The following is a 15,317-nucleotide window of genomic DNA, read 5'->3' as shown; positions in this document are numbered from 1 at the left end:
GTAGAAGTGAAACTGCGCAAGTTATTGCCAAACAATAAATCAAAGAGTCTCTACAAGTTCCCCACCCTGCAGATCAGGAAAAGCACAGCATCTGGAAAATAAATCCAGATATCATGCTGCCATTTATACTCTAGAACCCTCCAACCGCAGGGGATGAACTTGGACTTCACCAGTTTCTTCATCCCCCCTCCCCCCACCTTGTCTCAGCCGGATCCCTCCAGCCCGGCACCGCCTTCCTGACCTGCAGTCTTCTTCTTGACCTCTCCGCCTCCATCCTACTCCGACCTATCACCCTCACCTTGACCTCTTTCCACCTATCACATTTCCAACGCCCCTCCTCCAAGTCCCTCCTCCCTACCTTTTATCTTCTCCTGCTGAACACTCTCTGCTCATTCCTGAAGAAGGGCCTGTGCCCGAAACGTCGAATCTCCTGTTCCCTGGATGCTGCCTGACCTGCTGTGCTGTTCCAGCAATAAAGTTTCAACTTTATACTCTAGGTCATGGCAAGCAACAAATCCACTACTACCCCACCTGATGGTTAACATGTTTACCAACTTTAATGAGTCATTGTAAAACTAATTGACACTGATGATCTTTTCACATCAACCTGTTATTACACCTCTCTGAAATAGGTGGGAGTGGAGTCTCTCAGTTTCAGTAGAGATATTATCACGACACCACAAGAGATCCACTTGACACTGATGAATGCAGAGGCCACAATTAACATCAGGTGTGCTTGGTTAGGATATCAGAATCACCTTTAGCGTGCTATGGATTTCTTTGATGGGGGAGTAAATCAGCAAGGTTCCTGCTGTTGCTTGCGAAGTGATCCCAACAAATAGACTGTACAGTAAATACGCGGTGCTATCACTTACGACACGCCCTGCTATATAGTTTAGCCCTTCGTCTGACTTTGGAACTCAAGCAATCAGCAGTTCACAACTTAATATTAAAAACAAATGTTTATTTAAAACATTAAGGTTATTTTGGCCATAAAGAAAAATGCAAACTAACGCCCTACTGACATTAACTTCAGGATTAGTCCTGGCAAATCTAGCAACCAGACGAATAGCACAATGAGCTCATATCCCTAGCTCTGAGCAAGGCCTGGGCTCATGCCCTACCTGCTCCAAAGGCATGTAACAACTTCTCTGTACAGATTGATTAGAAAATATCTTCAAGTAGCACAATAGCACAAGCAGTATATCCACAAGACTGAACATGTTTCGGGGCAGCATGATCCCTGCTTCAGTCAAATACAACCAACTGTATTTTAACCAGCACTTGATGAACCAGCACACTTCATAAACTAGCAAAAAAAACTTATCTGAAATACTAGACGTTTGCTGTAATTATCACAATCTACACAATGTCCAAGTAGTCAGTTGAGGGTGCAAGCGAGAGGGTTCTCTGCCACAAAGTTTTATTTAACAGATCTCCTTGCTATAACAAAGATGTTGTTAAATTTGAAAGGGTTCAGAAAAGATTGGAAGGTTTGAGCTGTAGGGAGGGGCTGAAATGGCTGGGGCTACTTTTGCCTGGAGCGTCTGAAGCTAAGGGGTCACGTTATAGAGGTTTATGAAATCATGAAAGGCAAGGATAGGGTGAATAGTTAGGGTATTTTCCTCAAGATAGGGAAGTCCAAAACCAGCAAGCATAGGTTTATAGTGAGCGGGGAAAAGATTTAAAAGAGATCTAAGGGGGCAACGTTTCACGCAGAGGGTGGTGTGAATGGAATGAACTGCCAGAGGAAGCGGTGGAGGCTGGTACAATTACAACATTTAAAAGGCATTTGGATGGGTATATGAATAGGAAGGATTTAGAGGGATATGGGCCAAATGCTGCCAAATGAAACTAGATTAATTTAGGACATCTGGTCAGCATGGACAAGATGGATCAGAGGGTCTATCTCTGTGCTGTACAACTGCATGACTCTAAGTTATTATTTAAGCCATTTATGTTGTAAATAAAATATAACAGTGATGTGTCTATCCATGTATTACATTTCTATTACTTAGTGTATGTCTCTACATTGATTATGTAGACATCTTGATAAACTGGAATATTTGATTAACCGGTACACTCCTGGTCCCATAGGTGCCAGTTAATACAAAGTTTACTGTACAGTGTCATCTGTTACACTGGTCAAAACTGTAATATTCAACTTTCTCCTCTCATCACCCCCTGGAAGGTTTACCCAAATCCTCTTTCACTCCTCTATCCAGAACAGGTCTGTCTTTGTTCACCACCTCAATGTATTCAAATCAATTACAGTCTAATCAGTGGCACAGTAGTGGTAAAAATGAAATCCTTGGTTGTGACAACCACAACTGGGAGGTGTTCATGGATGATAAATCAAAGAAGATATCGGAGAATGAAAATAAGGATCAACTAATGTGGATAAATATAATTTTGAAATTTTAGTTAGTGTGCAGGCAGGGCTCGTTGCGTTGGCCACCTAGGCAGAGACATCCAAAGAAGCACCAAATTGAGAATGACAATGATAGCCCAACAGGATGATAATTATTCTTTCTTTAGAAAGGCACAGGGAATAATCCAAGCAACGACCAAGCAGCATTTGATGTGTTCATTTGTAGCCTGAAATATTATAAACTGCATATTATAAGATGGGCTGAATGGCTTTCTGTGCTGTAAATTCTGTGTAGTTCTATACTGTTGGGATAATTGTGCTTTATATTTAAGGATACTAATATTTCTGATTTTGACATTTGTACTTGTGATTGTCACCTAAATTGATTCAAAAGTGAAGATATATATTTCAAATTTTATACATAGTTAGCAACTACATCAATAAAACAATGAGATCACAGAATCGCTACAGTGTGGAAGCAGGCTGTTCGGCCCATCAAGTCCACACTGACCGTCTTAAAAGCATCCCACCCATATTCACACCCCTACCCTGTCTCTATAATCCTGCACTTCCCATGGCTAATCTACCTAGCCTGTCACATCCCTGGATATAACAGGCAATTCAGTTTGGCCAATCCACCTAACCTGCATTTCTTGTGGACATCTTTGAGATCGTGTAAGTTTTGACATCAGTTAGACAATGATATTTTTTCAGCATTCTATGCTTAGCACCCATTATGTGAATGATAAAAACCAAAAACAGTTTACAGTGAAGTGTCAGTATAATGTATTGGAGCAATTAAGAGTTGTGAATAAAGGCTAAAATTGGATATTTTGCTTAATGGTACAGAGAAGGTTAAGGGTGAATCTAAAAGAATTTCAAAATTATGAACTGTGTTGAGGAAGTATAAAATGAGTAATTGATTTCATCAGTAAGAATGGATTTAAGACTTGTACTAAAGGAAGGCCGGAAGTTAAAAATTCTAACTAATTACAGGAAAATTAATGAGCTTAATATCATGTATTGCATGCAATTCTGGTCTCCCTCCTTAGGAAGGATGGTTGTAAACCTTGTAAGGGTTCAGAAAGGATTTACAAAAATGTTGCCAGGGTTGGAATGTTTGAGCTACAGGGAAGAGGCTGAATAGACTCGGACTGCTTTTCCTGGAACATCAGGGGCTGAGGGGTGACATTATAGATTTATAAAATCACGAGGGGCATAGATAGGGTAACTAGGTAAGGTCTTTTCCCCAGGATAGGGGAGTCCAGAACCAGAAGTCGTAGGTTTAAGGTGAGAGGAGAAAGATATAAAAGAGACCCAAGGGGCAACTTTGTCATGCAGAGAGTCCTGCGTATGTGGAATGAGCTGCTAGAGGAAGTGGTGAAGGCTGGTAGAGTTACAACATTTAAAAGACGTCTGGATCGGTATATGAATAGGAAGGGTTTAGAAGGATATGCGCCAAGTGCTGGAAAATGGGAATGGATTAATTTAGGATATCTAGTTGACATGGACAAGTTGGACCATACGGTCTGCTTCTGTGCTCTATATCTGCTCCTCAGATGTGCCTGACCTGCTGTGCTTTTCCAGCACCATTCTCATCTAAACTCTGGTTTCCAGCACTTGCAGTCCTTACTTTTGCCTATCTCTATGACTACGTTCATTTTTGTGCACCTCCAACCCCTAAGCTGAACCAAGTATAGTCTATCAAACCAAAGATCCTGGTTAGAGATTACCACGTATACCGGAGTAATAATGAATCTCATTTCGAAATGGACTCTTGTTTTTGTCCAAAAAGTCTAAACGCATTCTAACTTTGTCTGCCCTTTTTTGAAGTCGAACCCCACAAGCTGGTGCAAACCTATACATTGTATCTGTGCAGTCATAAAAGTACTTCTATTCCACTCATTTTGGGAGCATGTTTGGCAAGAATAGTCTCCATCCTAGCAACCAGCTAGAGAACTACCATAAACAGTTAGTTAGGAAGCCGATGAGAAAGGGTGGATGTCAACTCTGTAACAATATTAAAATTGACCTTCTAATTTGTGACTAAACATTTGTTCCCAAAATTGACTTTTCCACATGCGTATGAAATATGTATGGACAGGAGAAATCTGTTGCAGCAGATAAACTTAAAAATATAAATTTCATTCCTTACAAATTATTAGTCAATTTAAAACCAATTGGTTAAATTATTGCATCTAGACTCTTCAATCAATTTTATTCAGTACATGTGATTGAATAGTCCAAGATTAACCAGCAGAAAGAATTTTAAAAGCCTTCTTCAACTATGAGGCTTGTACCTTCCTTAAAGGAAGCATTTTGGTAATAAATGTTTTGCTGCTTTCTTTGCCACACACCATCGCAACTGAAAAATAGACAAAGGTGTGTTGTTCCCCACTCTTTGCCAAAGCCAAGCTGAAAGACAGCAAGTTTCTATAAGAAAGGACTGAATGGCACAGTAGAGATTCAGGCTAAATGCACTTCAGCTTTATTTAGAGGCAAGCATTGTTTGTCAAATTTATATAAAATGAAAAATACATTTAAGGATCCATCCACATTTTCTGCAGCTCGACAGGGTTGAAAGCATCATAACATGATGCAGTTACCTCAGCTTCCATAAAAAAAACTAGCCACAGAATTTTTAAAAAGTGAATCAAGAGCTGAACACTCCAAAACAAACTTCTGCACATATGATTCCAGATCATCTGAACACATTCCATTCAAATACCACTTCTTCATGTGTGACTCTCAGCTGAGTAAGGTATGAAGGGAAGGGCAGATCACTGCCAATCCCAATGCTATCCTGACCCGTATATATCAAACCTCACAGGAGGACTTAAAAGGATAGTCATTAGAAGTAGTGTGAAACTATTTTCTTTTTCTTTCTAGAATCTCAGAATGGCAAGACCTATCTGCATAAATACCTTTTACTTGCAATATTATAAATTAATAATATGCAATTATCTGTTGATAGGTTAATAATTTGACCATAATCTCTCCAATTAAGTTGTGGCCCAACACTTATGAAATACCACAGTACAAAAAAAATATAATCAACGTTAAGTCTGCAATCAAATCTTGTACAGCAGTTATCAGCACAACATTTTTTTTAAAAACTGAAAAGCTATAATCTAACTCAGTTAATGACTTTTTAAAACACATGATTAACATTAAAACACATATAATCCCAACAATATATATTCTTGCTTTGTTAATGTGGGAGACAAAAATCAAACCATGCAGAATAACACATCAAATGTTGGATAAAAAAAAAGCAACAAATGCTGAAAACACTCAAGTCAGGCAGCATTTCTGATCATAAATCAAGTTAACACTTCAGGTTAGATAGTCCTTCATCACAACTGTAAAATAGTTAGAGATGTAACAGATTTTAAGCAAGAGGCTGGGAGAGCAAAGAGGGAATGTCTGAGGGGTTGGAAGACTGGAGAGATTAAATAATGAAAGGGTGATGATGGAGTATTGGACATGGAAGGAAAGTAAACAGGTTTTCAACATTGTACAAAATGTTCAGAATTGAATCATTAACAGCTGTTGTCAGAAAAAACAGGCGCAGTTGTTACAGCAGAGTCATACAGTACGGAATAAGGCCATTTGGCTCACAGTCCATGCTGTGCAGCAATCCAATTAGTCCTGGTCCCCTGCTGTATCCTCGTAGCCCTGCAAATTTGTTTCCCTCAAGTACCTATCAATTTTCTTTTTAAACTGCGACCTTAGCTGCTTCCACAACACTCATGAGCAGAGTTTCAGCCAATCACTGCATCAAAAATGTTCATCCTCGCTTCTCCCCTGCACCTCGAGCCCAAAACTTGTCCCATTAGCAGAGGGAACAGCTTTTTAAATTGTCTACTTTGGCTAACCAAAAAAAAAAGTAAGGATAAATGGACCTATTTCTGGTTGAAAAGATGTAACTAATGGGATGAGACAAGGTCAATCCTCAAGCCCCAACTATTTACAATCTACACAGATGGAATGTAGGATAGAAAGTACTACAGTCAAATTTGCAGATGACACCAAAATTGGTGTAAGAGCAAATTGCAATTAAGAAATAAGAAATTTGCAAATGGAATTTATGGATAGGTTAGGTGAATGGGCCAAAATTTGGCAGATGACAGTTAATGTGGATAAGTGAAAGAATACCTAAATGTAGAGAAGTTTCAAAAGATTGTTTTGGTGCAGTAAGATCTGGATGTCCTCGTGGATGAATCACAAAAAACTAGCATGAAGTTACAGCTGTTTGTGAGGAAGGCAAATGGAAGTTGGGCATTTATTGCTAAAGGAAGAGCATAAAAAGGAAGGAAGTATTTCTGCAATTATACAAGGCATTAATGAGACCACAACTGGAGTATTGCTACAATTTGGTCTCCTTACTTGAGGGATGTAGTTGCATTGGAGACAGTTCATAGAGGTTCGGTAAATTGATTCAGAGGTTAGGGTGTTATCTTATTAAGAGAGAATGACAGGAGATCTAATTGAGTCATATAAAATGCAAAAGAAGATTGACAAAATAAGCGTAGAGAGGATGTTTCCTCACGTGAAGTCATCTAGTATTCTTAAAGGTCATAGTTTTAGGATAAAAGGTATTTGATTTAGAACGGTTAGAGTTGAGGAGAAGTTACTTCTCTCAAAGGCACATGAATCTGTGGAATTCACCACCTCAGAGCTTTGTGGATGCTGGGACATTGAGTAAAAGCTAAGGAGCAAATAGACAGATTTTTGATTAGTAATGGATTGCAGCATTATGGAGAACAGGCAGGAGAGTTGAGGCCAAGATGAGATCAATCATGATTGTATTAAATGGCACAGCAGACTCAAGGGGCCAAATTGCCTACTCCTGCTCCTTGTTTTAAAAGGCAATCAGATCCTGCCTCAACCTTTGTTCAAGGAGAAATATACCACCTTCTCCAAGCTATAATTAAAATCCCTCACTCATAGAAACTTTTTCGTGAATCACTTCTGCATTGTCTCAAGGACTCTCACATCCTTCTAAAAATGTCTTTTATACGTAATTACATTATTTATGAAGCCCAATATCCTGTATTCTTTATTAACCATTCTCTCAATTATGTTCTGCTACCACTAAGAATCTGTGTACTTATCACAAATTTTAATTCTTTACTCATCATAGTAATCAAACTTAACAATCACTCCAAAAAGCAAAGTGCACATTTATTTGACTCAGTGTTGTTTATGAAACTGTCCTTTGCAGACATCATCGAACACACTTCAGTGACTATGCTTCAGAAGCATTTCATTCACTGTCAGGTATTTGTTATTCTAAAGTCTTCAACGACTTTATATAAAAATGCAAAATTGTACTTCTTCACAATGAACAGAAGCTGATTTGATGAGAAAAAGTACAAACATTAGACACCCTGAGTGATACCTGTATACAGTAATGTGTTCCCAAAATCAATGAGCTAAAAAAACCTGCCATTTAAAAGCATGAGAAGGTTGACTTACAAAACCTCCCCTAAAATTCCATCTACTGCGTACATCTTTGTAAGTGCGCTGGACACAGCGAACACTACCTGAAAGGCACCAAAATTAACAGTAGAAACAAAATTGGTAGAAATCGACCTTACAAAATGTTAAGAACATTCAGGAGTGGACCACAAAAGGACTCAGCCAACAATGGTGGGCAGACATTCTGTATCAGGAGAGCTCGAGTTGGTAAACTTGGCTTACATCTGGCTGCTGCAGGGCTTCCACCAGGACAACAGTTTGGACTCGAGCAGCTTCCCCATGTATCTACACCAACTCCCAGTCACTTCACGCTGTCACTATTAACATCTATTTCAACCACTCAAGCAGTCTATGCCACTCCAAGAGCATGGTTATGTATCAAGGTGAAGTCTTTTTGTAGGAATGAGCCGCAGATACTTATGTAGCTGAGAGGAGTCAGTGGGAGACCTGTGCCCAGGTGGAGGACCAATGCATATAAAGGCAAAGGCTGTCTGACTCAGCTACTAGAGGATGGTGATATCATCAATTTGAGAGACCACCTGCTCTCTCACACTATACAATATTTTACAAAGATTTGGGTAGTTATCAAAGCTAAAAGCATTGGAAGTAAAAATAAAATTTGGCACACTTCTTCACACAGTTATTGGAGAGATATAAATTAACCTCTGATGTAAGCTGTGACGAAAGAGTGACCTCAATCATCTGCTGGTACTCTGCTAAAAGGTTGGTTCCTGTACAGCACAGAGCTTGGTGCTCTTTTAGCCTTACCATTATGCACAGAGTCTATAAATAAACTTTGCTTAAAGGTATCCTAAAAGCATGGCCTAAATTGTTGTTATCAAGTTCCAAAGAACTCCATTACAACTGCACAAAATCAAAAATGTAGGATGTAACTAGCATGGCCATTCACAAAAGTTATCAATTTGTAAATTAATCCAAAATGAAAACATTTTGCGAGAACATGTTTTAAAAGGGGAATAAATATATTCAAAATAAACAACGGTATGATTGGGCAGGAAATTCTGCACCATCAAATCACCCTACCTAGTTGGACTCCTACAATTCATCTTTATTGGGATTTAGCATTTTGACAGTCAATGATGTTCAGAAATAAAATAAAAACTGTACAGAGCTCCCTTCTTTCAGTTACTTAATAGAGCTGTAACTAAAAGTGAAACTTAGAGTAAGCACTGCTGAAACAACCCAAAATTGTGGCCAGAACAAAAAGCATACATACAGTACTAGTTATCTTCACTATATTTTTTTCCACCTGCATGTGGGTAGTCAACCTACAATACACCATAAAGCAAGTGCCTGCACAGAAAGAACAATTTTCTACATGTCATTAGTCTGCAGAACACGTTGCTTAGCTAGACATGAATTACAAATATCCACGCAATGTTTGATCCCGGTGGCTTTCAAGCAAAGATGAATCTAAAGGGAATGCGTATAAATTAAAATGTCAATTAAAAATTAGTATTTTTTAATAGTAAAAGAATGAAATGCAACTTCAAAGTACTGCCATTTTAAAAGATTCAGAATTCATACTGTAGAAAGTATTGATATTCAATATCTTGGTTTCAAAACTTCTAGTTCATTTGGAGTTGCTAGTGCTATTCTTAGTTGGATGCACTCCAACACCTCCATTGTCTCTTTCTATACACAAGCATTCAAAAGGACAAATGGGGAAAAGTTGCACTAAATTTGTCAGTATTATCACCTCTAACTCCCAACTTAGTTAAGCTTTAGTTCCACTGCAGGACTGGAGTACATTGTTTAAGCAGACTTGACAAGGCCCTTTCTACCAGAAAAGGACAAATTTCTATGTGAGCATCACTGGCAAGGCTAGCATTTGTTGCCCATACCCAATTGTCCTTGAGAAGGCAATGGTGAACTGTCTTAATGAATTGCAACACCCAGTGATGGCAGGAATGGAGAGGAGCAGAGGAGGAACAGCAATATATTTCCAAGTCAGAATGGTGTCTGACTTTGATAGAAGCTGCTGATCGAAATGTTCCATTTATCTCTGTCCTAGTCTAATTCTAAATCTCTCTCTCTCTCTCTCAGTGGTGGAAGTAGAAACCATGAAAGCCACAAAACCATAAACCAGCAAAAATTATATTCATGAAATAAAACAGGTTTACTGTTTTATCATAATCTCCACAATGTCAAAGTAGTCAGTTGAGTGCGCAAGTGAGAAGGCTCTCTGCTAAGTTTTATTTGAGGCAAAAATCACTTTATTATTTAAGTAATTTTGCTGTAATAAAGTATAACAGTGATGTGTATACCGCTTGCATTATGTTTCTATAACTTGTGTTTTTTTATATTGATTATGTGGATTTCTTCTTCAACTGGAATACTGTTCAAGCAGCACACTCCTGGTCCCATAGGTGCTGGGTAATTAAGCATTTGCTGTACTTACATCTATCACTTGCTGCTTATGTTGTTCAGTGTTAAAGCACTCCAATGTTATAGTTTTACCAGGTTGAGCTATTTAACATAAGCTCCTTTTTAGATGGTGCTCTGACATGCCCTCCTGTATTCTTAAGTAAACCAGGATTGATTCCCTAACTTGGTGGTAATGGTAGCAAATTTTGATTGAGTGCACTTCTGGTACTGCAGTTAGCCTACAGCACCTCATAGGGGTCAGTCATGAGTTGCTAGGTCTGTTTGAAATCTACCCTACTAAGCAAGGTGGAAGTGCTGCACAGCATGTTGAAGGATATCCCCAATGTGAAAATGGGACTTTGCCTCACAAGGATTGTGCAGTGGTCACTCCTGCCAATAGTATCAAGGGCAGATACATCTGCAGCAGGCAAACCAGTGATGAGCAAATCAAGGATGCTTCCCCCCCCCCGCCCTTGTTGGTTCACTCATCACCTACCACAGGCCCAGTCTAGGAATTATGTCCTTTAAGACTTGACCAGCTCACTTATTAGTGGAGTTTCCAAGTCACTCTAGATGGAGAATTTCAATGTATATTGTGCACTTGTACAAAGAATGCTGGAGAAACTCAGCCGGTCTGGCAGCATCTGTGCAGAGACAGAATTAAATGTTTCGCGTCTAGTATGACTCTTCTTCATAAAAGTACATGCTGTGCTCGTTACCATCAGTTTTCCTCCAACATGCCAAAATGTGTACCTGTAATCTTTTGAGTAAATATATAGATAAGATCATCTCACTGGACTTCATAAAATCAGCTCATAAGACATACAATAAAGCAGAGCAACAGGGCCTTCAGCCCACCATATCTGTGCCAACTATGATGCTATTCTAAACTATTCCCATCTGCCTGCACATGGTCCATATCCCCTTTTATAGCCTGTCTGTTAATATATCTCTCTAAATGTCAGTTAAACTTTGCTAACTTAACTGCTTCTTCAACCTCACCTGGCAATACATTCCAAGCACCTATCATTTGCTGTGTAAAAAATTTCCTCATATCTCCTATAAAAAACTTTTCCCCTTGCACTTTAAACCAATGACCCTAGCATTTGACATTTCCACCCTGGGAATAAGACTCTGGACTATCCACATCATACATTTTATATACTTCGATCAGAAATTGCAATAATCTGGCATTTTTAATGGGGAGCTAAGGAAGGTTGCCCAAGGACTGAACCATTGATGGTAGTTTCAATAGCCTACAGGAAGGGATGCGTTAGAGAAGCACAGTTTAATCCAGGGCTCGTTCAGTACCACAAACACAAGCAATTGTTGATTTATTCAATAGTCTCTCACATTCCTAAATCATGAGTGTACAATAAAGCTGCTGTAAAAGTGTCAAGGTTGCCCACAGTTTGACACCCCTGCGCATACCTTAAGTGTGATATGCTCCAAACATAGTGGTGATGGAAACACCCGAATTTCCTACAAACCCACTAAAGTATCCAAGTTTAAGCTCCATGACATATTTGAAAATAGTTGTGTCATAAATCACTGTTGATTAGATGCCACTGAAGCAAAAGACTACTTTGTTTTTTTGAAATGCTTCACAATCATTTTGAAAAGATTTTCTCTTCCAGGGAAAAAAGGTCCACGTGTTAGATGCAAATTTGCTCAGAAATATCATGATAGCAGCTCGGATTCAACACTCTAACTTGCGGAAGGCCACCCTGCTAGCTTAGAAATGGTGGGGATTCAAATTTGCTTAGTTTCCTTTGGAATTTCAATTTTCATTATGGTGTCCCTTGGGGGCTTTTTACATTAATTTTGTTTGATTAGATTGTTTTAAAATAGCAAAATGGGATAGAAAATGTGCAAGTGTTGGACAGACTGGCCTTGCAATTCTATTTCTTTTTTCTCCATATGGATCCTTGGTTATATGTAGGACGTGGTATAGAAGTAAGTAAGTAAGAGTGAGATAGTTAAATCCTAAAGTTGAAGCCATGATGATTCAACCGTGCCAAATCCCCCCTCTTTTCAGAGAAATGAAGAGATGGCTGGCAGAGGCGACAAGAATGATGCCAAAGGTGGGAAAGGGTTTGACTGTGTGTCAGAGTTTGTAGGATCACCTCATACCCAAGCACAAAGAAACAGAATCACAATCACTTCATGAAACAATTGCAGATTTGGACACCTTGTTAATTTTAAAACAGTACTATCCTTACCCTCACTAATCTGTTCAAACATTAACAGCTTTGCTGAAATACACCAAATGCATCTTTCACTAAAATACAGGAAGCATCATGAATTTTGTTACTGAGCCTCAACTCAAGAGTTTTCAATAAGATCATTAGCAATGGATTGTAAAGGCCCACATATATGTTTGGAAGTTTGAAAATGAAAGTTGAATACTACCATACCAGGACAAGTTTTCTTGTGCAACTTGAAGGTCAAATGCGACTGTGTGAATTATGATTCAATGACGCAAGATTATGTTAATTTTCAGATCAATGGGATGGATGCTTTAGGAGACAGGTTGGCATTAGGAGTACTAAAGAAAAAAAGGTGTCTAGCAACAACCTTTTGAATTTTCTTTTTAGCATTTTTGCACTACCAAAGTCTCAGCCTTCTCTCCAAATCCTGGCCTCAGTCATCCTCTTTGGTCCCATCTTTACATTAAGACTACATAACTTAATAGCTTAAGTTAGCTAAAAAAAACTTTCCAACTTTCCTGCTGCATGAGTACCATAACTGTAGTTATGCATTACTTAAAATCCTGCGTTTGGAGTTTTCTCTAAATTCTCTGGTGTAATTAAATGAGCAGTATATTTATGTTGCAAAAACATACAATTAAAATACTATTTTGTGAGAAAAAGGATTAAGAAAAAGAGGAACAAAGAGACAGAGCGAAAGACAGACAGAAATAATTGAATAGTGGGAGACAAGTGAGGGATTCAGTTCTGAGGAGAGAGTTTTTCTAAATTTGTCCAAGAAGGAATGCCATATGGGATCAAATAACATCGTGCTATGTTACTGAGCAGTAATGAGAATATAATAGTTATAATATTTCAGCCTAAACTTTACCATCCATCAGCAGCCTCATGTATATAAAGCCATGAGTCATTCCACAAAAAAAATCAAGTTTTTTAATTTCCAATTTTCTTCTAGCACTCTCAATAATTTTCCTCAGTACAACATTTGAATATAAAATTGTAAAAAAATTCCTGAAAATGCCAAACAAATTGTCACATTTGAGCAATAAGTACAATACGTAATTTCCTTTCTTTGACTGGTGATGTTTGAGATTAGGCATTCTAACTCCATATTTACCAGATAACATTCCGTGGACTTACCAGTTAAGTATTTGCTCCGAACATGCATTCCTGTGATTAAGCTTCACCACCTTCTCAAGACAAACTCGGGGTGGACAATAAATGTTAATCCAGCCAGTAATGCCTACATCCTATGATTAATTTTCTTTTAAAATGCTTGGAATAATTTAAAACAAAACCTCATTTGTTACGAGATCACCGCAAGACAAGTCACTTGGCAACTGACTAGAACAAAGCAAAAAGACTTTTGCATTCTGAACTAGAAACATACTAGAGAGGAGGAGAATCAGACTATTTGGTCTCAGACTGAGATGTTGGCACACTAGAAACCATTTAACCCAACAGGTCCACACCAGTTAAAGATCTGACTACACTACTCTTATTTTACAGCACTTGGTTTAAGGCAACTCAAGTGAATATCTAAATACTGCTTAAAATTAGGACAATCTGACAACTACTCTTTCAGGTAGTGAGCTTCAGACTCCCATCACCCTCCAGGATTAAACATCTCTCCTCAACTCTGCTCTTCGCTCTCTACTTTTTCTTTTAAATCTATGCCTCTTGACTACCGACTCCTCTACTAGGAAACATGCCTTCCTATCCACGACCCTCAGACCTATTGGACCCCATCTTAACTTTTGCTGCTCCAAAGAATACAAAGTCCAGCCTTTCAAAATCTTTTCTCACAGTTCAGATGTTCCAGCCCAAGCAGATGCTGCTAAATATCCTCTGCGCATCCTTCCTATAACATGGTAACAAGAACTGCACATGTACTCTGTTGTGGCCTAACCAGCATTTTATACAGTTAATAGCATAACCACCTTGTTCTTATATTCGAGGCCTCAACTAATAAAGGGAACTGACCCACGTGACTTCTTAGTTATTTTATCTACCTGCCCTGCTACCTTCAGGTATTTGTGGATAGGCACAACATATAACTGAATTAGGAAATACAGTAACCAGCATGGAGAGGTTTATCATACAATCACAGGTACTCCCAGCAGTTGTCCACTATCAAGTTCAATTAACTCATTAACACCACCAAGCCAGTTTTCTCCCAGATCGGTGGACTTAGTATGAACAAATTGTTTTGCTTTAATAAAAGGAGTGTCAATAGGAAGACCCTTCTCCAAAACTAAATTACACCATGCTTTCTAATGTGATGAAACATACTTGTAACTATTTCCAAAGTATTTCTCAAAGCAATTGAATTATAGACACACCAGACGAAAACAACAAGTTAACTAACGATACTGATCACAGTGGATTCAAGATCCACATTTGGGAGTGACAGGGCATGCTGAATGTGAGATTATGTCCAAGATACAGCCAATTTCTACCCAAAGAAAAATGCATTTGTGCATTTTCGCAGAAAACATATTTTACTGACTTTACTCAGCTGTCCAAACACATCAAAACAGTTGCAAGTTAAATCCACTCTTCAAACAAGAGGAATGCATTAAAATATAGAACAGTATATATAATGTGTGCAGGGATAGAGATGGAAAAAGGATTTTAAAAGGGCAATAAATCTAACAGTGTTTTTAACCTGAAATTACCATTATAGCAATTCAATTAAGATTTCTAACAAGTTCACAGAAAAGGCTGCTATTTATGGTAGGAAATATGAATTATAAACAGAGATACACACGGCGGTGTCTTAAGATGTCACATTCAAAATGCGACAATTCAATAGTAAAATAACGAACAATTAATGGAATAGGGTTAGCACACGCAGACAACAC

The 15,317-nt window shown here is 38.4% G+C and overlaps 1 protein-coding gene across 11 annotated transcripts in view; it reads right to left on the bottom strand.

Moving 5' to 3' along the window:
- The window catches only part of rapgef6 (Rap guanine nucleotide exchange factor (GEF) 6), a 378,117-nt gene that overhangs the window by 353,462 nt on the left and 9,338 nt on the right, over positions 1–15,317 (bottom strand). The window contains exon 1 of one of the 11 annotated variants that reach the window (XM_087995263.1): positions 359–377. The exons of the other annotated variants lie outside the window; for them this stretch is intronic. The gene's annotated coding sequence lies outside the window, so the exon portion shown is untranslated. Of the gene's footprint in view, positions 1–358; positions 378–15,317 lie in introns of those variants that run through there. 11 annotated transcript variants of the gene reach the window in all.

This window comes from Chiloscyllium plagiosum, unplaced genomic scaffold, assembly GCF_037043375.1.
Source record: "Chiloscyllium plagiosum isolate Xiang-an unplaced genomic scaffold, Cpla_swu_hap1 HiC_scaffold_16, whole genome shotgun sequence".
Lineage (NCBI taxonomy): Eukaryota > Metazoa > Chordata > Chondrichthyes > Orectolobiformes > Hemiscylliidae > Chiloscyllium > Chiloscyllium plagiosum.
This window is presented reverse-complemented; position numbering and strand designations above follow the sequence as displayed.